At 43.6% G+C, this 21,660-nt stretch overlaps 1 long non-coding RNA gene across 1 annotated transcript in view; it reads left to right on the forward strand.

Moving 5' to 3' along the window:
• The first annotated feature begins 7,952 nt into the window (after nt 1–7,952).
• The window catches only part of LOC127484430 (uncharacterized), a 107,522-nt gene continuing 93,814 nt past the window's right edge, over nt 7,953–21,660 (forward strand). Inside the window, exon 1 of the long non-coding RNA XR_007911396.2 lies at nt 7,953–9,503. This is a non-coding gene — a long non-coding RNA (uncharacterized lncRNA). The remainder of the gene's footprint in view (nt 9,504–21,660) is intronic.

Here is a 21,660-nt window from a genome sequence, read left to right on the forward strand (position 1 = left end):
TGACATCTTTGTGTACTGACAGGCATGATACAGTGGAATGCTAAGAAACAATGAGGGAAATGAAAGTGCTGTAGTGAAGCTCCCTGATTGGGCAAGTGGGCTGTGAGCTTCTGCTTCAGTACAGGTGTTGTGTTAGACAGGAGCGTGCATGGTTTCGTGTAGGACTGTCAGGAAGGCAAGCACATGAGTGCAGACAGCAGTGTGGGAATCTGTGGAAGTTCTCTTCTGGTTACTTCAACGTTCTCAATGAAGTGTGAGGGCAGGGGTCTAAGTAGTGAAGAATAAGTATGGGGAAGGTGTTGGAGCTTTAAGTAGAGACGATAGGGAGGGAAATAGTCATCCAAGAGATTGGAAGAGAATTGTCTAGAGAAGTACATACGGTCACCGGCAGCATCAATAAGGGGTAAACATGAATTTAAATTGAGGCCAGTGTGGTTGTGTACCTTTTCCACCTGTATTCCATCTGTGCATAGCAACAGGAGAGGCAGAAAGTTGAATTTAGGGGCCAGTGCTGTGGTGTAGTGGGTAAAGCCACTGCTTGCAGTGCTGACATCGCAGATGGGCATCAGTTCGAGTCCCGGCTGCTCCACTTCCAATCCAGCTCTCTGCTATAGCCTGGGAAAGCAGTAGAAGATGGCCCAAGTCCTTGGGCCCCTGCACCCATGTGGGGGACCTAGAGGAAGCTCCCAGCTCCTGGTTTTGGATCGGCACAGCTCCGGCCATTGAGGTCAATTGGGAAGTGAACCAGCAGATGGAAGACCTCTCTTCCTCTCTCTCTCTGCCTCTCCTTCTCTCTCTGTGTAATTCTGACTTTCAACTAAAATATTCAAAAAGAATAAATCAATTGATTTTAAAAAAAGAAAGTTGAATTTAGCTAACATTCTGCTTTTACTGAGTGAGACTGATAAAGTTAGGGAAGGCAAGAGTTGAGAATGTACACAAGAAAACATTTATAATAATTGACCATGGACTTTCACCTGGGTAAGAAAGGAATAGGACCTATTAGACACCAAGAAGGTGAAAATCATTGAAAATGAGTCCCTAATTTGAAAATCTTAATGAGATTGAGAAATTGCAGGGACAGGAGACCAGTTGTCCTGAACACATGGGTGGGATGCCGTGATGACTTTAATGTTATCAATGCTGAGAGGTCTGTGCTGTGGGCCGCCGAGGTGTGCACCCAACACTCGTCGTGTTCTAGTTGCTTTATTATCTTTCTCTTCCCTCTCCTTTGTCATTATTTCAGTCTTTCCACTTTGTCAGCAGCCAGCCAGCTACATCAGCTTGATTTCATTCTACTAAACTTATTAGCTCTCTTTGTTCTAGTTTCACCCTCACTGTATCCACCCCAGGTCATTTCTTCACTTTATTCCCTCTTTTTTTTAATCATATTATTTTGATGCCTTAGTCATTGAATTAATGTAATCTTTACATTCTTCTGGAGTTCTTATAATATTTGTATATGTTTCTTAAGTCATAATTTTTGTACAACAACATATATAATTTCAATGTTTTAAAAACACACACATATGTAACATATATTTAATTACATATAATATATTATAGTCTTCTATGTAGAGACCTAACAAATCTTTTTTTAAAATTTATTTCTATTTCAAATATGTATTGTTTTAATCCATTAGAAAATCTTTAATGTTTAACTCTCACTTAAAATTGTACATATAAAATTGTGATGTTTTGATAGTAAAACATAAAATATACTTGAGTGACTTTCCTTCTTATCAAGATATAGAATGTTTATTTTATACTAGTCAGTCATCCTCCAAAGCTGCAATTGGTCTATCACTATACATTACTTCTGCATACTCTAGAATTTCATATTAAATGGAATCATATTGTGCTCTTATTTTTCTCTTTCCATTCAGAATAATATTTTTGAGATTCATCCAGATTGTCCGATAGATCAATAGTCTATTTCTTCTCACTACTGGGGAAATATTTATCATACGTTGAATCCATCCATTAACTGATGAGGATGTACTAAGTTCAGCTTGGAAATCTTCTGATTATGCCACAAAATCCTTGTGTGAGCCTTGTTGTGAACACACATTTTCATTTCTCTTCGACCTTTCTGCCCTTCCCTCTCCAACAGTGAGAAAAGTGGCACCAGCCAACTAACATCCTTTTTACTTCTTTGTGCTGCCTGCTATACAGGTAACACAGTGTCAGCACTGTTACCAGTAATCCCAGGAGAAGCAATAGTCCCAACCGCAGCACCTTGTGTATGAACAATTGCTCTTGTCTGTAGCCTTCTAGTTTTCATTCAAAAGATTGTTTTCCACAGTTCCTTCACCCGATTCTTCTCCCCATCGCTCCTTCCCTGAGGTTCTGACATTTGTAACACAGTCAGATTCTTTTGTCACAGTCGGATTTCTAGTCTCAGATCCTCTGGTTGACTTTATATTATTTTTACTTTGCATACATTAAAGTTTGTTTTTTGGACTGTGAAGTTTTATGGATTTTGACAGATGTAGAATATCTCCTACTCCATTGCCACCAACAGTGGTTCAGAACGTTCCCCTCCAAAACCGCTCTGTCATCAACCAGCCCACCTTCCCAAGCCCCTGGCAATCACGGGCGCAGGGTTTTTCATTCCTCTACATTTGACTTTTCCAGCATGTCATAAGAATGGAATCAGGCAACAGATAACCCGTTCCATCCTGCTTGCTTCTCTAAGTATACTCCAGAAAGACAGACATTTTTTTGGTGATAAATCATGTTTTTATGGATGGGTGACCTTAAAGAAAACTTTCACAACATATGTAAAAAGAAATTGGTTTATTTTTCATGATTTTAGAGTCCATTTAATTATTTTTATTTATTTGAAAGGTAGAACAACAGAGAGAGAAAGGTAAGAAGATATTAAGAGAGGTCTTCCATGCGCTGGTTCACTCCCCAAATGCCCACAACAGCCAAGCTTCAGCCTGGACGAAGTCTAGAACTAGGAATGCCATCTGGGTCTCCCATGTGAATGGCAGAGAACCAAGTACTTGAGCCATCATCTGTTGCCTGCCACAGTGTGCATTAGTAGGAAGCTGGGTCAGACGTGGAGGTAGGACTCTACCCCAGGCACTCTGATATTGGATGCGGGTGTCCCCAGTAGCAGCTTAATCCCAAAGACGAGATTTTTAAAGTGTCTTGTATGTGTAGACTGTTTATAGTTTTCAAAGCATTTGTTCGTGCTACTATTTGTTATTTTAAGCTTCCTGAGTGTTGGGGAGACACTTTCGCAGTAAGGAATCTGAGGTTCAGGCAATGGGTGTTGGGCACGGTAGGTTAAGCTGCCACTTGGGAGGTCCACATCCCATATTGGAGTGCCTAATTTGACTCCTAGACACTCTGCCTCTGATCCAACTTCCTGCTGATGCTTCATGGGAGGCAGCAGGTGATGGCTCAAGTATTTGGATCCCTGTCACCCACATGGGAAACCAGGGCTCCTTCAGCCAGGCCTAGCCTTGGCTGTTGTGGGCATGTGAGGAGTGAACCAGCAGCAAAAAATGTCTCTCTGTCTTTGTCTCTTTGCCTTTCAAATAAACACACATTTGAAAAAAATAACCTGCAGTTCAGAGAGCTGAGGTGACTTTCCCAAGGCCACACAGTGTCTTCTGGAACTTGACCTTCAATTTTAACTTTCAGGACTGCATTCTTTGCCTGCAATGCTTCTCCTCCTGCCTCGGATCCTAAGGTGCTGTGAAGCTTTCCCAGTGGGCCAGAAAGTCTTGACCAATGAATAAAATGTATTTTGAGCACAGCAGATTTGTATTTTATCTACACACATTCCACCAGCTGAACTCCAGTGGACTGAGGTCGGGGGAGCAGTGTTGCAAGACAGAAGAAGGAGGGGGGAGGGAGAGGGAGAGGGAGAGACAGAGGGAGGAGGGAGATGGGAGGAGGGAGAGGGAGAGATAGAGGGAGGAGGGAGGAGAGAGAGGGGGAGACAGAGGAAGAGGGAGAAGGACAGGGAGAGGGAGAGGGAGAGGGAGAGGGAGAGGGAGAGGGAGAGGGAGAGAGGACTATGCATGACATCAGCCTGTCGTTTCGCCCAGAGAATGCTTGCCATGGACTGCACAACCTACTCTCCTTGCTGGCTCTCAGAACCTATCTGTGTCTCATGGAGTGAGAAAATTGCATTCTTGAGAATAATTGCAGAGTTAGAAATGCAATGCTTTTGTTCTACATGTTTTCTAAGTGCAGGCCAGCTGTGTCCTAGTGGTCCCATCAAAGCAATGGAGAGTCGGTTGCCATCCTGGGAGAAATGGGTAGTGCTGGTGTTATTACAGGAGGCTATATAAGTTTTTTATAGGTGGTTAAGAGATTTTTCAGAGGTAATTTTGACTACCTAGAATTTTTCCTTACTTCCTTACTTGATGGCTCTATCCCTTACTCCCCACTTAAAACAGAACTCTCATTTGCCAAGTGGAAAGAGGTAGACTCCATGTAGGGCCAAGAGCATGTGTGACGTGAAAGAACACTAGGAGCAGTGGGGAGACACTTGCCCAGGGACTGGATGTGAGGGTCCTCCCACTTAGTGTGGTGGTGCCCCCTTATCCATGGGGGATATGTTCCAAGACCCCTAATGGAAGCCTGAAAATTCAAATAGTATCCAATTTTACATGCACTATGTTTTCCCCACACATACATACCTAGGATAAAATCCAGTTTATAAATTAGGCACAATAAGAGGTTAGCAACAGTAAGTGATAATAAAATAGGCCAATGATAGCAATACACTGTGATAAAGCTTTCTGTCTCAGAAAAGTTATTTAATGCTTAACCAGGAGTACTAGTAAGTGACTAACAAGTGGGTAGCATATACAGGGTGGATATACTGGACAAATTGATGACCAACTTCCTAGGTGGGGTAGAATGGAATACTCTGAGGTTTCATCATGATACTCAGAATGACCTATAATTTAAAATCCATGAATTGTTTATTTCTGGATTTTCCATGTGATGTTTTTCAACTGTGGTTGATGGCAGATAACTGAAACCATAGAAAAGAAACCATCAGCTAAGGGGAACTACTGTAATATAGTATGAGTGGCTTATCCTTGTCTTGAGAAGATTGTCGAAGTGATGGTTGAAACCAAGCCACTCAGATTTTCAGGTAATGAAAGAAAGAGCAATTGGGCTAGCAGGCCAGAGACCTCAGTGCCACTGCTGGCTTTGCAGGTCATTAAGTCTTCATTTACTGGTCGTGCCCTACCTGTAAAATAGAGAAAAATAAAAGTAGTTCATCTTGCCTCAACTGGATCACAAGAGGATTGATGAAATTAATACACTTTGGGAAATACAATAAGCTTTAAATGCATTTATTGAGTTGAGTTGCTAGCTACAGTGCTCTGGTTCACAATTAAGTATAGCAGATAAAATGTCTGGATTATTGTAAGAGAATGTATGTAAGAGAATCGTAGGCAAATCTTTACCACTTCGTAGCCCCATTATTTTTGCTAATCTTTTCCTATGAATAGAACATTTGATAAAGATTCAGACTAGAATGAGGTCTCTCTGGGCACCATTAAGGTCTGTTTTCCTGTTCTTTCTCCACTTTCAGGGGACTCTGGATACACAGACCAATTCTTTTCTTTTTCCTTTTGGTCATTTTTCATGGATTCTGACCACAGTTGTACCTCGTGGGAATCGCCAGCTAACACGTGCCGGGTGGACTCATAATCCCCTCTTAATTTCCAAACCCTTTCACCTCCGACCCCATCATTCTGCAGGCTGTGTCCTCTCTAGCCGATTTCTTGAGTTTCACCAATAGGTGGTGCTAGAGAGAGAATGGACTCCAGCTCTTCCCACGCAGCATGGTTGTGGTAGAAGCAGCCGACTGTAGCCACTAGCCTTTTCTAGCCCTTCCAGAACCTTCCACTGCCTCTTGAGCAGTCCTCAGCAGTGGCTATGTCTCTTTCTTAGCAATACAGCCTTGTGCATTTTTTTACTTTTGCCGCATCAATTCAGGGGTAGTAGCCACTTGCTCGATGTTAGTTTCATCTCCCAATACCTGTACAGTCAATGCCTGTATTCCACTCTCCTGTGGTTTCTGATTGCCCTCACTGTACCCTGGCTGATAACACCAGCGAAAGTCCCCTCCACCTCCAAATCTTGTTGCATCTTATCCCTTTAGAGGATAACTCATTTGGCACTTCATGAATGTTTTGAGGAGTACCTTCAGTGGATGTCATTACATTTTTATCAAACACTTAATGCCTATCCTTTGAACACTTCGGTTGAGGGTGTTACTGGTTTCTGGGGTCAGGGCATGAATGGAAGGGGCTACTTTACTACCCTGAGGTGAAGTTCATTTTCATTTAATAACCAAACCACTGTCACTTCCACGCAGAAAATCAAGTACTACAAAGTAATATGTCTCTCTCTCACTATCCACTCTGCCTGTCAAAACAAACAAACAAACAAACAAACAAAGTAATATGTGATAAAAGTGTATCCTTAGAAAATACCAGAATTTCTACTGCCCCTGAACATGGCAGAATATTAGAAAATAAATAGGCATAGCTGATATGGCCCCACATGTATGCATTCATACATCGCTTATAAATTCTTGTCTCTGTGTTTTTTTCCATCTCAGGAATTACATAAACTTTGCTTTTTTAAAATCCATGTCAAACCAACAAACAAATGCAAACTGAAAACAACAGCCACACCAAAACAATTTCTATTTCCAGCCATTGCTCTCTCTCTCTCTCTCTGGTGTGTGTGAGGAGTCGGCTTCAATGTCATCACTATGTTACACACGAGGCTTAGCAAACAGACTCAGAGGAATTCATGACTTGCTTGCTTTACTCAGCTAGCAAGTGGCAGGTCACCCGGCTTGACCCTCCATTACTGTCTGTGACACTTTCCCGGAACCCAGCCGTCCTCTGTCCCCTGCTCCACGGGTCCTCCCAGGTAGGCAGCATCCTTGAGACCATGTGGCTGCCCCTGCCACTGGAAAGGAGAGTCCAGTCTCTGCTTTAGAAAGACACAGCTCTGCCTATAGGTTTTGCTCCCCTTTCTCCGACTTTCCTCTTCCCCGAAGAAGAAAGTTATTTTCAAACCTCCATCTGTTTTGTGTTTAACGTGCAGAAAGGTTGCACATTTTCAGGGACCTTGTTCATAAGCAGTAGATTGTACAACAGTTTATTACACAAGTGGAGGTTTTTATTGCTGGTCTTTGTTGCGTTGCCAACTGGGAGAAAGAACATAACGTGCTTAGCGGTCCCTATCAGGAGAAATGAGAAAGCATTAAATACCAGTCAAATCGTCCAGCATCGAAACGCTGGTAATCGAATCCAGAAACCCCTGGAGCACAGCTGGCGAGGAGGACTTTTCTCATTAATAGTATTTTTACAGCCATAATTGTTCCTCAAGTCCCTTATGTCACAGGCAGGATCCCGAAGCAGTGTGTGAGAAAGGTGTGTCAATGGCGGAGGAAATGTTGGATGGATAAAGATTCATGTCCACTTCAAAATCTGGCCCTGCTCAATGCAGGGTATCACCCTGGAGCTCTAGGAAAAGCTTCCTGTGTGTGTGTGTGTGTGTGTGTGTGTGTGTGAAAGAGAGAGAGAGAGAGAGAGAGAGAGAGAGATCGACCGACCTGGGAGAAGCTCCTGGCTCCTGGCTCTGTCCTGGCACAGCCCTGGCTGTCGCAGCAATCTGAGGAGTGAACCAGCAGATGGAAGATTCTGTGTGTGTGTGTGTGTGTGTGTGTGTGTGTGTGAAAGAGAGAGAGAGACAGAGAGAGAGAGAGAGATCGACCGACCTGGGAGAAGCTCCTGGCTCCTGGCTCTGTCCTGGCACAGCCCTGGCTGTCGCAGCAATCTGAGGAGTGAACCAGCAGATGGAAGATTCTGTGTGTGTGTGTGTGTGTGTGTGACAGAGAGAGAGAGAGAGAGAGAGAGAGAGAGAGAGAGAGAGCGTGCTACCTTCATAGTGTTGAGACCATCAGAGCTACTGAATCTCTTTCCTTACCCCCGCCATCGACTCTGTGCTCCTAATATGGAATGTATTTTACTACTGGTTTGTCCCCTGCCATGTGACAGAAGCAGAAAACTTCCACAAGCGCCCTAGGAAACACTGCATCACAACAATTCCAATCATAACAGGTCAATGCCAGGGGCAATGGATTACTCCCGTGCTTTCTCCGCATTTTCTCCAAAAGCGCAGATCATCCCAGGGGCTGCTAGAAGAAAGTTGAAGACTTCAGAAGCGCTCCAGGCTCATGGTTCTCAGCCTAGCCTGCTCATCAGGGTCACCTGGGGAGCCCCATCCCCGCACAATGAATTAAAATCTCTCAGAGTGGTGTGCTCCCCAGCTGATCCTCATACACTGCCTAGGTGGAGACTATAGACCTGATCCTAATGCCTGGTGGATCTGGAGGAGGAAGTGGAGCCTAGAGAATTCACTGCCCACAGTAATTCATTCACAGTACAGTGGTTCTTTCTTCCAGCGAGGTGGTTTCTCATCTGTACTCTGAAACCCTATACGGACATGTTCCACATCTCCTAGGCCTCCACTTATAAAAGCAACACATTCCACCCTAGCCTGCACCTTCCTTTCCATGAATACAGATAGATGTGCAGTGACTCGCATTAGCAGCAGAAACTCAAACATCCCCCAGGAATGCAAAGGAGACCGTCAGGTCCACAGGAGAAAGCATCCGAAGGTCAACAAGCAGCACTTGAACTTGAAACGAAACTCAACCTCATTCTCCATAGTCAGTCCATGATTGAAATCCTTGCCTGTTCGAACAAAACAGTCCTAGCATATGCCTGAGCTCTGGTATAAATGTGAGTAGTACCTCCCATCACTTTCAAAAAATCTGCTAAATTGAATATTAAATGATCTGCTTACTATAGCTTAGTCCCACGGAAAATGTCATCCACACCGTCATCGGCAGATTCTTTTCCAGACTTAGCATCCCAAGCCTTTTCCTAACCCACGGGCCACGTTCTAACTTCACTCTTGCTGTGAGTCTGATAAACAACATACTCCATCTGATAGACAGTTAATACCCAGGGGGCCAATGGTCGGTAGCCTTGGACTTCTCAGCTTAATCACCCTGGCTTTAATGCCACTTAAATCAGAATGTAAGCACTGAAAGAATTCCAGGAATCCGATGATATAAATTGTATTTTTAGAGCCGTGAGTGACTTGAGCGACTGAAACAGAGCAGTGACTAAAGATAGTTCTCCTTGGTTTTCCCATGATTTATCACAAGCGAGTTCACAGCAGGTTAAAATAATTGAATGTGGTGATCACACACATACGGGCATGGCTTTATGAGCCGTCATTCATAACATATTTGTCACAAAGCATAATTTCCATGATAGAAACTCTGATTCACACGCAACGCTGTTGCAGCGACGACATAGTGGAAGTAACTCCTTCGTGGAGGCTGGCGATGTTAGCTCAATGTCCAGGCTCCAGCTCCAGCTTTGGGGAAAAGACAGCAAGGAAGTGACTGTGTCCCAGGCGAATATGTGAGTACCTCCTGACCAAATGCTCCCTTTGGGGGCAGGTGTTCGGCCTAGCAGTGATGGTGCTGGGTAGAACGCCCATGTCCCACATCTGCGTGCTGGGGTTTGATGCTAACTGCCTGGGAGGTCGTAGGTGTTGACTCAGGTCGTCGGCTCCCTGCCACCCCTGTGGGAGACCTGGATGGAGTCTCTGGCTCCTGGCTTTGACCTTGGCCCAACTCTGGCCATTGTGGGCACTGGGGGAATAAACGAGGGGATGGGAACTCTGTCTCTGCACCTCTCTCTCTCTCTCTCTCTCTCTACTGCTCAAATAAATAAGTGATCTTTAAAATGATCACTTTTATTGGAAGATAAAGAAAGAAATTTCCATTACGGCGGTGATTACGACTCAGGGCTCTCCATTGTGGATTCTTACCTGTTTCTTGCCCCTTGGTTTCTCTTTGACTTCTGCTCTTTGTTTTCCGCTTGAGTCCCGATGTACTTTTTCCTCTCCTTAGCAGCTGTGTCCCTGCTATACTCTGGAGTGACTACACGAGTTCTTGGGGGTCCCTTGTGCGGAGTAGAGATAGGAGACGTGTGGCTGCACGCAAGTCCTGCACTCAGCTGTGTAGGAAGTGCAGCTTGCCTTATTTTTCTATAACTCTACTTAATTTCTATTTGTAGTCCCGATTTGGCTTAATCACAGAGATGTAATCTCAGTCAAGTCAGGACGTCCTCATCTAAACCCAGGGGATAGCACAGGACCCGGCCGATTCTCCACCTTCGATCCTGCTGGGATGTTCTATCGCTGCCCCTTTTTTTGGGGGTGGGGGGCGGGGGCTGCCGGGCTGCAGGGGTGGGTGGCAAGTGCCCAGGACACCTTCCTGGGCCTGCGCCATCCTTGTCAGGTTTCCTGGCTTCGCTGGCTCGCCTCCTTCTCAGACTTGAAGCGTCTTGTCTGGTCTAGAGAAAAAGTTTCCCAGCTTTTCATCTTATCTTTCAAATCTTTGGTTTATGACCAGAACCTGAGACTTGGTCCTCAAAAGCTGAAAATATGACTCCTCTGTTATCTTCCTTTTGCCTGGTTTTCCCTGCCCTGAAGATTTGCAGAAGGCCTGGTTGCCTAACCGGGAGAAAACACAGGAAATACCAGAGAAAACATATGGGCAAATATCTCACAAGTTTCTCACCATAGGCATTAGGCTGCAAGAAGCAGTCCCAACATACAACAGGAGGCCAACAAAGATGACTACTATCTTTATGCAAAAGTTTAAGCACTGGCTCCATGTTTCCTGGCTGTGCCCAGGGACCCATTAGTGAAGCTTTGTATGCCTCAGTTTTCCCCTCTCTAAAATGGGGTTTACAATAGTATCTACTTTACAATGTCATATTATTGAAAGTACTCAATGGCTTAAATACATTGTTCTTATTATCACTACTACAGACTTCTTCCCTTAAAGCTGTTGGTGCCATGATTGTGATGATGTGGTCTGAGGCAGGCAGAGAAGATTGACACATCACACCTAGCATTTCACAGGGAAAGATGAGGCTACTGGTTCCAGGCCATCAGTCTTGGATGAGTTTCTCAGAAATGCAATCCTTGGAGGTAGCTCTGTGGCATAGTGGGTTAATCTGTTTCCTGTAGCACTGGCAACCCAGGTGGGTGCTAGTTCAAGTTTTGATCCAGCTCCCTGCTAATATGCGCGGAAAAGCAGCAGAAGGTGGCCCACGTACTTGGACCCCCTGCAACCACTTGGGAGACCTGGATAAAGTTCCTGGATCCTGGCTTCAGCCTGGCTTTGCCCTGGCCATTGCTGTCATCTGGGGAGTGAACCAGCAGATGGGAAATCTCTGTCTGTGCCTCTGCCTCTCACTCTCTGTAACTCTGCCTTTCAAATAAATAAGTAAACCTTGAAAAAAAAGGAAGAAAGAGACAATGCAAACCTCTGGATAAAATCTGAGTGGAATTATTCTGAAGACTGGTTAAAAGGAATCAGCTTACAGGAATCAAGGGAGTCCTGGAGTCTAGCATAGAAGTGTAGATTCCTGGTGGGGAGCTATTGTCTGGATTGGAAGACAGAATCACGCTTCTGATGCGGGGGACAAGGAGACAGAGGAAGGCAGAGGAGGTAAGTTAGACACAGGTGAGCCAAGTGTGTGTGTGAGGAACATGCCTAGTGACCACTGATGGTGATCTGGAGCCAGAGAACTGGATATATGTCAGATCTCTCCTCTAGTTGAGGCCCATAGGCACCTGCAGAAGAGGTACCACTTCTGCGTGTGGACAGCAGGGGAAACTGATGGACAGACAATGGTCCACGGGTCCCCAGATTTGTGGGTTTTTTTAAGATTGATTGATTGACTGATTGATCTGAAAGGCAGAATTACAAAGAGAGATGGAGAGAGAGTTTTCTACCTGCTGGTTCACTCCCCAAATAGCCTCAACAGCCAGGGCTGGGCCAGGCCAAAGCTAGGGACCTGGAACACCATCCAGGTCTCCCACATATGTGGCAGGGGCCTAAGGGTTTGACCCATCTTTTACTGCTTTCCCAGGGGCATTAGCAGGGAACTGGATCAGAAGCAGAGCAGCCGGGACTCGAACCAGTGTTCCAATGGGGGATGCCGGCGTCACAGGTGTTACAAAGCTGCCCCCCTCCAGGTTTCAGAGGTCTCATGTCATCAGATGACCAATGAGAATGAGAATGTGGAGACCTTCTCTCTCCATGGCACCTGCCCAGCTGTTCTGTCTCAGAACCAGTCCTTCTCAACCCATTCTCAGCCAGAATGAACAATCTCAATGGGACAGTGGACAGGGAATCACATCAGAAGTTGTGAGACCTGAACTCCACACTCAGTCAACGGCCAACCAGTTTGTGTCCCTAAACATATCCCTCCACTTCCCTGGGCCTTAGCATCCTCGGGGAGGAGGTGGGACTGGATAAAAATGGCTTCATTTGGATACAGTCATGTGGCATAGCTAGGGGTGTGAGAACCAGAGGGACATCAGTATTGATTCTGTGTCTGTCATTTACCAGATGTAGATCAGCTTATTTAATTTCCTAAGTTCCAGTTCTCCTGCATATAAAGATGGGAGTGATCACAGCACAGCCTTCCTTTGATTACTTTGAGTTCAAAAGTGTATAAGGGGCTGGCGCCGTGGCTCAATAGGCTAATCCTCCGCCTAGTGGCGCCGGCACACCGGGTTCTAGTCCCGGTCAGGGCGCCGGATTCTGTCCCAGTTGCCCCTCTTCCAGGCCAGCTCTCTGCTGTGGCCAGGGAGTGCAGTGGAGGATGGCCCAAGTGCTTGGGCCCTGCACCCCATGGGAGACCAGGAGAAGTACCTGGCTCCTGGCTTCGGATCAGTGCGGTGCGCTGGCCGCAGCACGCTGGCCGCAGCAGCCATTGGAGGGTGAACCAACGGCAAAAGGAAGACCTTTCTCTCTCTGTCTCTCTCTCTCTCTCACTGTCCACTCTGCCTGTCAAAAAAAAAAAAAGTGAATAGGATGTGTTCAGCACCAGTGGGAAATACTGGAAGTACTTGGCTGGTTGTTGTCAATATCACTGTAGTGATTACTCCGTGGAACTCAGGGTTTCAATCAGGTCAGGACCTACCAAGTTGGTTGCGTGGGAAAATTCAAGGCTGTGGACCCTGCTTCATTCAGAAGAGCAGCTTTGTGTCTCTGTCTATGATAAAACTCAGTGTTCCACACATAAAAATAATAATAATGCTATAAAGCTCTGGACTAGGCTGAGGGTTGGCAAACTTTCTCTGTAAAGGACAACATAGTAAATATTTTGAGCTTAACAGGTCGCCATGCGGTCCCCTTTTCATTCCTTCTCATTTTATTAGAGTCGGGGTTAGAGGTGGGATTAGGCTAAGAGAATCAAGAATATCTATTAGGATAGAGTAATATGAAGAAAAAGAAAGGATAGGCACTTTGGCATAGTGGGTTAAAGCACTACTTGGGAAACCTGCATCCTGTGCGGGCACTGGTTCAAGACTCAGCTACTCCACTCCCAGTCCAGCTCCCTGCTAATGTGCCCCAGAAGCAACAGGTGATGGCCCAAGTATTTGAGTCCCAGCCAGACATGTGAGAGACCCAGATGGAGATCCTGACTCCTAAGTTTACCTGGCCTAGTCCCAGCCATTGCGGCCATTTGGAGAGTGAACTGGTGGGTATAAGATCTCCCTCACTTTCTCTCTATGTCACTCCGCCTTTCAAAGAAATAAATAAATAAACATTGAAAAAGCATAGTAGGGTAACTATTATACTACTGAGCTCTCATGTGCACATAATGAATTGAATCCAAATCAGTTTTATTTCCCATATCACAGCAAAATGCGAGTTAGGCATTGGGAAGTTACCCCCCAGAGTGTTTTGGGGAAGTAGAATCTCCATCCAGTGGCTTTGTAAGCGCCCTCAACTCTAGAGACCTCCTCTGGGAGGAAATAAAAGAGAGATGGGCCCATGTTTGAGAACCCTATAGAGATGCCAAGGCTGCTCTCAGCTCAGGGGCTGCACAGGGACAGAAGGCAGAATGCCCGTGGCCTGTAGGTCACAGTTGACCAACTCTGGGACAAGCCCGTGTCTCATAGCCTTCTGACGAGGAACCCAAACCCTCTGTGATAAATCTTTCTCTTTCTTCATCAGGGTAGCCTCGCTCCCCACCTTGAAAACATCTACTATCTTTCACGGGGCAATATTTTTCGTATTTATAACAGTTGTCAGATTAAGTGTTTTTGTTAAATTTTATGTGTAATATTGCACAGAGTTCGTTGATGAACAGTTTTCCTAAAGCTGGTGGATTCGTTTCTTAGGGCTGCTGTCGTGAAGTACCACAAACTGGGTGGCTTCAAACAACAGAAATTTATTCCCTTCACAGTCTGGAAGCCAGAAGTCCCAAATCAGAGTATCGGAGCTTGGTTCTTGCCGAGAGGGCATCTGACCGTGCTTCTCTCCAACTTCCGGGGAAGCAGCCACCCTTGGCGTTCCTTGGCTTGCACACACGTCACGCCAATCTCTGCCCCCATCTCCACATGCCGTTCTCCCTGTGTGCTGGGTCTTCCCATGGCTCTCTTCTTCCTGGATCATGGCCTACTCTGGCGACCTCATCTGAGCTTGATTAAATCTCTGAAGACCCTATTTCCAAATAAGGTCACGTTCACACGTATGGGGGCTTGGGACTTCGAACTGCCCTTTTGGGGGGCGGGAGACACCGTTCAGCCCATATAACAGGTGGCCATGGTGCACGGGTGCCTACTCAGCTACAGGTATCTAAATGAGAAGTGAGAGGGATGATTGGGTTGCCTCGTGTCACATCAGAGATGAAGAAGACAGACGAGGGACCTCTACAGCTTCATTTGTACCTGCACTGTAAGATGAACAGAGAATAGGACTCTCACTGCTGCCACCTTGAAGAGGGTAGATTTTTTTTCCTTTTCAAAAAAGCATTTTTCTTATGGTCATGGAACAATGATCTAGAAAATTTTGCACATTCTGTACCCTTCTCCTGTTTTCAACTTATAAATGCTGTATTCAAAATACCGGAACAATGTGGCTTGTGGCTGCTAACAAAATTAAATTTAAAAGCAAAAAGTCTCATAATACCCAAGTCACCCTGTGAGGGAAACACAGCCTGGTACCCTAGGCAAGAAACACACTTTCTGGTGATTTCTCACCCCTTTCCCTAGGGGTCAAGACTTGAAAATCACTACCAGCTGTTTGTAATTCTTTCCTATTTTGAAACAGATGACTTCGAATGCTAAACCATCACTAGGGCTAAGATTTATTTGCCCCTACTTGGTCTACGTTACAGACACCCAATTTGCAAAGTAGAGAAAAGAAGCAAAATATGCTTTTGATGATCTCACCCCACCTCTGGCAGTGGAAAAGCCACTGACATCCCAGAATCTGTGCAAGTGAATTAACTGGCCCATATCGCACCATCTCCAATACTCCAAAGCAACGTACACACATCTGAGTTTCAAAGTTCCACGGTGCTTTTTGCCTTTGCGCCTATTCACTGCCTCCAATTGCGATTTCTCTTACTCCTTCCAAAGTGCAAACTCTTTGAAATCTTGGCCCCATGACTCAAGATGCAGAGGAAAGTGTCGAGAGAGAAAGGGAGAATGTTGAGATGCTGGAAAGGAAAGGAGAGGCATGGGTGAATCCTTCAGAAAAGAGGAAGTATGGGCTAAGGGGCTGAACCGGAATGGTCCCTGCCCTATGTAGGAACACCAAGACGCTGGGGATTTCTCTTTTAGTTCTCTGGGAGCCTGTTAAAGCCTAGAGTAGGAGATTGAAAAGTCAGGTGAATGTGCATAGTGATAACTCTACCTAAAGCCAGCAGCATAAGCAAGTTCACTTAGCTCCTCCTGCCTCCATGCTTTTCTTATATGGTAGGATTAAGAATAGAATGTGCCACCAAAAATCTGTGGGAATCAAACATGATCATGGACATAAAGGGCTTAGTACATAGAGAGTCTGCACAGCGATCCCCAACCTTCCTAAATGTGCCTGCTGGAATTGCGATGGTTGTGAGATTCAGCCGGGGAGCTGTCTATTTACTAAGCATAATTTAATACATTGTTATTTTCAAGGAAATCTGGGGAAGAATCCTGTATCAATACTAAGAGCTCAATAAAGAGTCTCTATTTCTATTAAGCTAGTCTGTATTCATCATCCATCAGGAATTACGTTGAAGATAACATCATGGAAAGGAATCGGCAATGTGGGCCGATTCTGCGGTATCATTACTTAGCCATCTTGACTGTGGTCTAATACAAAGCCAGCCTGGCTGTGTGCAGAGCCAGAAAACTTTTAACTAACACCAATACACTCCCAGCTTAAAGCTCCAGTTCAAGCTTATTTTAATTTCACTCTTATTTAGGTGAGGAGGGACCTTAACTTAGAACACGAACTTGGGTCTTGCTCAATAAATTCAGTGGTTATAAATCTAATCCATGATTCATTTCCATTTTTACCCCGTGGATGAATAAGAGAAAGCCTGTGACGTGCCAATTACTGCATTTCTGAGGCACCCCAGTCAAAATATCTTAAAGGGACATTGAAAAATCTCGTTGTCCAGTATTTTCCTTTAAGGGCTTGTTCTCCCTTTAACTATTTAAGCTACTGTTTATCCATCTCTTAGATACCCAGAGAAAAGTCTCTGTATAAATTGCTTCTGTTCGTGACTGCTTTAATGGTTCTCAGAACTCCATACCATAAGTAACATGTTTTATAATTATTTTCTGTCTTCTGCAATGTAGTTTTCTTGTTTTGTCCCAGTCTGCACACTGACTCCTAAGAAGAAACTAGAATATGTAATTCATTGTACTTACTCCAGTGTCTAGAATAGAATTTTCTTCAAATCTCCCAGTGAAAAGATTCAGGAACAAATTGCATCCAGCTACAGGGTATCAATTTAAAGTCCTTTATCTGGGGTAGACAAAGGTACTTTTAAAAGGTTCATAGAAAATGGAATTAAAGGGTAAGTTATTTGGTGCAAATCATGGAAATCTATACATGGTTGTGTCATAATATGCATTTCCATAAATGTCTTGAATATCCCTCCTATGTATGGATTTCAAATATTTTTGTGACAAAATAAACTTTAATTCCATTTTCTTCCAACTGTTTGATATACCCTTATGTCTTTCTAATCACTTAACTGTTGCTTGTTATATCTTTGCATCCTTGTTATTACACTATTAATAGTAGATTGCACAAGATGGCACATGAGCCTGAGGGCTTTGAAATAGCCTTGAATTGCTTTCTCCCAGGGGTGCCATCTCTTAAGGGGGAAAGAATGGCTAGGCAACAGTGGCAAGGAAAAACTATGTTTTAGTTACGTCCCTGGCCCAAAATAGTCATGTGGCGCTCCCAGAGGCTGGGCTGGTAAGGGAGAAAGTTTTATTTACCCCCAACTGCCATGCATCTGCCCCCAAAGCATAATCTTGGGTTCCTACTATTGTTAACAGGAAATTGCACTCTGTAGTACCAAAGAGAAAGGACCTAGGATGACAGAAAATAACAATGGCTTTTAATGGGACCAGCTGGCACTGTGAGGTAGTAGTAGGTTAAGCCTCTATCTGCAGCGCCAGCATCCCATACGGGTGCCGGTTGGAGTCTTAACTGATCCAATTCTGATTCAGCTCCCTGCTAATGGCCTGGGAAAGCAACAGAAGATGGTCCAAGTCCTTGGGGCCCTGCACCCATGTGAAAGACCTGGAAGAAGCTCCTGGCTCTTGGCTTTAGATTGGCCTAGCTCTGACCATTGGGGAGTGATCCAGCAGATGGCAAACCTCTCTCTCTGCCTCTTCCTCCCTCTTTCTGTAACTCTGCTTCTCAAATAAATAAATCTTAAATAAAAAAAGAAAAGGAGTGGCTTTTAGTTAGGTTAGGGTAACTCTGTAACAAAGAGTTATGGCCATGTACAGTTAAGATTTATTTCTCCATCACTGTACAATGAAGGCTGCTGGTGCATGAAGAAGGCTCCACTCCATCAGTCTTTGGGGACCTAGAATTCTGTCTAGTAGCTCTTGAGGCCACCTCTGCATGGGAGGAAAGAGATGTCATGGAACAATTTTTAACTTGAGATTATATTGCTCACTTGTGCCACCATTCAAAAACCAAGCCTCAAGACAAGTCTTTTTTTTTTTTTAATGATTTCTTGAATTATTTGATAGGGAGGGAGGGAGGGAGGGAGAGAGAGAGAGAGAGAGAAAGAGAGATCTTCCATCAACTGGTTCACTCCCCAAATGGCCACAACAGCTATGGCAGAAACAGGCCATATGAGGGTCAGGAACTCAAGTACTTGGGCCACCATCTGTTGCTTCTCAGGTGCATTAGCAGGAAGCTGGATCGGAAGCAGAGTAGTTGAGACTCCAGCCAGGCATTCTGATACGGGATATGGCATTCCAAGCAGCGGCTTAACCCAATCTGCCACAATGCCCACCTCCTGGGCAACCCTTCATTGTAGGAGTCATTTATCCATGCACCCAGGAGCAGAAGAGAACCAGCTTGGTGAACACCTAGCTTTCCCTATGACAGAGAATGAGTGTTTATCTCTCAGACCTAGAAAGTAGCTGGCTGAGCCATTACTCCAAGTTGTCAAAGAAAGTATGGAGACCCCAAAAGGGAAATTGAGAGCCAATGCATGGAAGATGACCCCCCCAAAAAAAAAACTAACAAACAATGAAACCCGAAATCCCACAATTCCTAATTGTTCAGTTTAGGATCTGAATTATCACATCAGTGTTTCACTGTAGAACAGTAACAGAATTAAGAGGCTGTGGATATGAGGCAAATAGAATTCTTTTGTCCAGTTAGCAACTGATGCTTGTTTTCCTTCAAACTCTGTATTCTCGTCCTAATTTCTGCATATTTCTACTTCTACCTCCCACTGAGTGCTCAGGCACAGTTTTAAAAACAAGAAATATCACCCGTGGCATATTTACTGTCATAATAAAAGTATGGCTTTTCAAGGTACGATTTTTGGTTTTTTAACTTCTCCCGGCTGGGAACTGTGTCTTCAATTCAGATAACGCATCACCCAGTGGAAGGTAAAGGTGGCTGCTGCTGAGGGCTAACACCTGTGCCTTCTTGGTCCCTACTATCTTTCCAGGCACCTTCCAAGTGTTGCCCATTTAGTTCCTCCAGCAACCTGCCAAGTAGGGCTTAGTATCACTTCCACACTTTGCAGTTTTGGAAACTGAAACGGCAGGAGGTTAGGTAAGTTGTCTGAAGTCACACAACCATTATCGGGGCCAGTATTTCCACCAAAGAAAGAACAAGGTCTTAACCACTATGTTCAACAGCTTTGGCGCCAAAAGCTGAACATCCCCCTCAGAGTACTTAAATGAGAAACACAGATAAGCATGATTTTGCCCTCAATTATTGTTTTTTCTATCAAAAATAGAACTTTCAAGTTTATTTAAACAGCAAAGCATAACACCACTGTTACCATGGCTTTGTATTTTCAAAGATTTAGAGAAAGATATAAAAATATCAGGTCCTAGATACAAGTAAGCACCTTTTCCATCAATCTGAACAAGAAATATTAACCCTTTCCTTCCCTACTTTATAGGGATGAAAACAGGAATCTTTTATTCACTTTCTCATTTGTGGGACTTGTTAATTCTTTTGCTCTTTAGAATTTTTTTTTAAACATGGACATTGATTGATTTCTAAAACCATCAGAAAAAGATTTGCCTCTTTTATTCCTAACTTCTATTAACACTCTCTTCAATAGGGAATAGCTGGAAATTTTTTCTTCCATATGAAAAAAATAATGCCTGATATAGTTACATGGTTTTCGTATACTCAAAATAATTTCCTCCAGCATTCAATTTTACCATTGCTATGCCTCTATGCCATGCAAGATGCAACATTTCCATGTTTTCTCTTTTTTTGATTATTTATTTGAAAGAGAGAGAGAGAGAGGAGAGAGAGAGAGAAAGAATATGAATCTTTCATCTGCTGGTTCACTCTTCAAATAGCCACAGTGGCCAGGGCTGGGCCAGAAGGAAGCCAGGAGTAGGGAGCTTCATCTGGGTCTCCCATGTAGGTGGCAAGGACCCAAGCACTTGGGCTATCTTCTGCTGCCCTCCCAGGTGCATTAGCAGGGTGCTGGATTGGAAGTGGAGCAGTCGGTACTCCAACCAGCACCCTCATGGTGCTATGGACAGCAGCTTTACCCACTATGCCACAACACTGGCTCCTACTTCTACTATTTGCTATTTTATGTTGCATGGGCTGGAAAATAATGATGGTACTGCATAGAAGAGGTGAGAACCTCACTCGGCAATTCCACATCTTCTGTGAAAAGCATTAAGTGCTTGTCCATTAATTAGTAGGATGTTTTTGTAAATGCTCCTAATAAGATCTAGGAAGTTCTTTTCCTAGTTTGCTGACAGTTTGTGTTAAGGACAGTTGTTGAATTGTGTCTAATGGTTTTTCCCTGTCAGTTGATAACAGTATATGGTTTTCTGTCTTGAGACTGCTGTTTTGGTGGATGACATTGACAGACTTTTGAATACTGAACTAGTCTTATGTTCTAGCCAAGATAACCTCTATAAAATTTATAATTGGAGTGCATTCTTTTTACACACTGTTGGGTACAATTTGCATTTTTTAACTTAACATTTTTGCATCTATGCTCATGAGAGATATTAATCTATACTTTCTTTTCTTCTCTCTCTCTCTCTCTCTCTTTCTCTCTTTCTCTCTCTCTCTCCTGCAGAAGAGTACTTCAGAAAGCTCATGGAAAAATCAAATTAAATGATAAATTTATTTTGGTGCAAATGTTTTAAGCCACACATAGTTTTTTTCATAATATGAATTTTATGGACTTTTTAAAAGCCACGTGATGCTTAGCTTTCAAAAATTTGTGTACAAATGTATCTTTCAGTTTCATTTTCCACAAACATAGTTTTTTTCATAATATGAATTTTATGGACTTTTTAAAAGCCACGTGATGCTTAGCTTTCAAAAATTTGTGTACAAATGTATCTTTCAGTTTCATTTTCCACAAACTTATAAAGTCCCCTCCTAGCCCTCTGGCCTTAGAATCAGAGTAATGGTAACTTCTCATACACTGAGCTAGGAAGTAAATTCTCTTCTACTTTCTGGAAGGAATATTATAGAATTGGTATAATTTCTTTGAAAAATGTTAAAAAAATTCCAATGAAATCTTCTGGGCCTAGAGAAACTTTTCAGAAAGTTTTAAAACTACAAGATCAGTTTTCTTAAAAGCAATAGAGCTATTCAAGTTCTCTAATACATTTTGAGTGAGTTTAGGTAATTTGTGTGGGTTTTTTTTTTTGAGGAATTGGTCCATTTTATCTAACTTATCAAAAATATATGTATTATTCATAGATATATGTGTTATTTACAGTTCCACTAATGTTCCCTATCATTTAATACCACTGGAGTCTCTTTCATTCCTACTTTATCATTCTTGCTAAACATTTACTGATGTTATTGATCTTTTTAAAACCCCAGCCTGAGGGTCTGAATTTTATCTATTGATTCCCTATTTTCAACTTCCTTTACTTCTACCACTATTTTTCCCTTCTTTCTTTCTGCTTTCAGTCTATTTTGTTCTTCTTGAGGGGGAAGCTTAGAAAACTTATTTGAGGCATCTCTTGTCTGACATAGGCTTATAATGTCATGAATTT

The sequence above is a fragment of the Oryctolagus cuniculus genome, chromosome 17, assembly GCF_964237555.1.
Source record: "Oryctolagus cuniculus chromosome 17, mOryCun1.1, whole genome shotgun sequence".
Lineage (NCBI taxonomy): Eukaryota > Metazoa > Chordata > Mammalia > Lagomorpha > Leporidae > Oryctolagus > Oryctolagus cuniculus.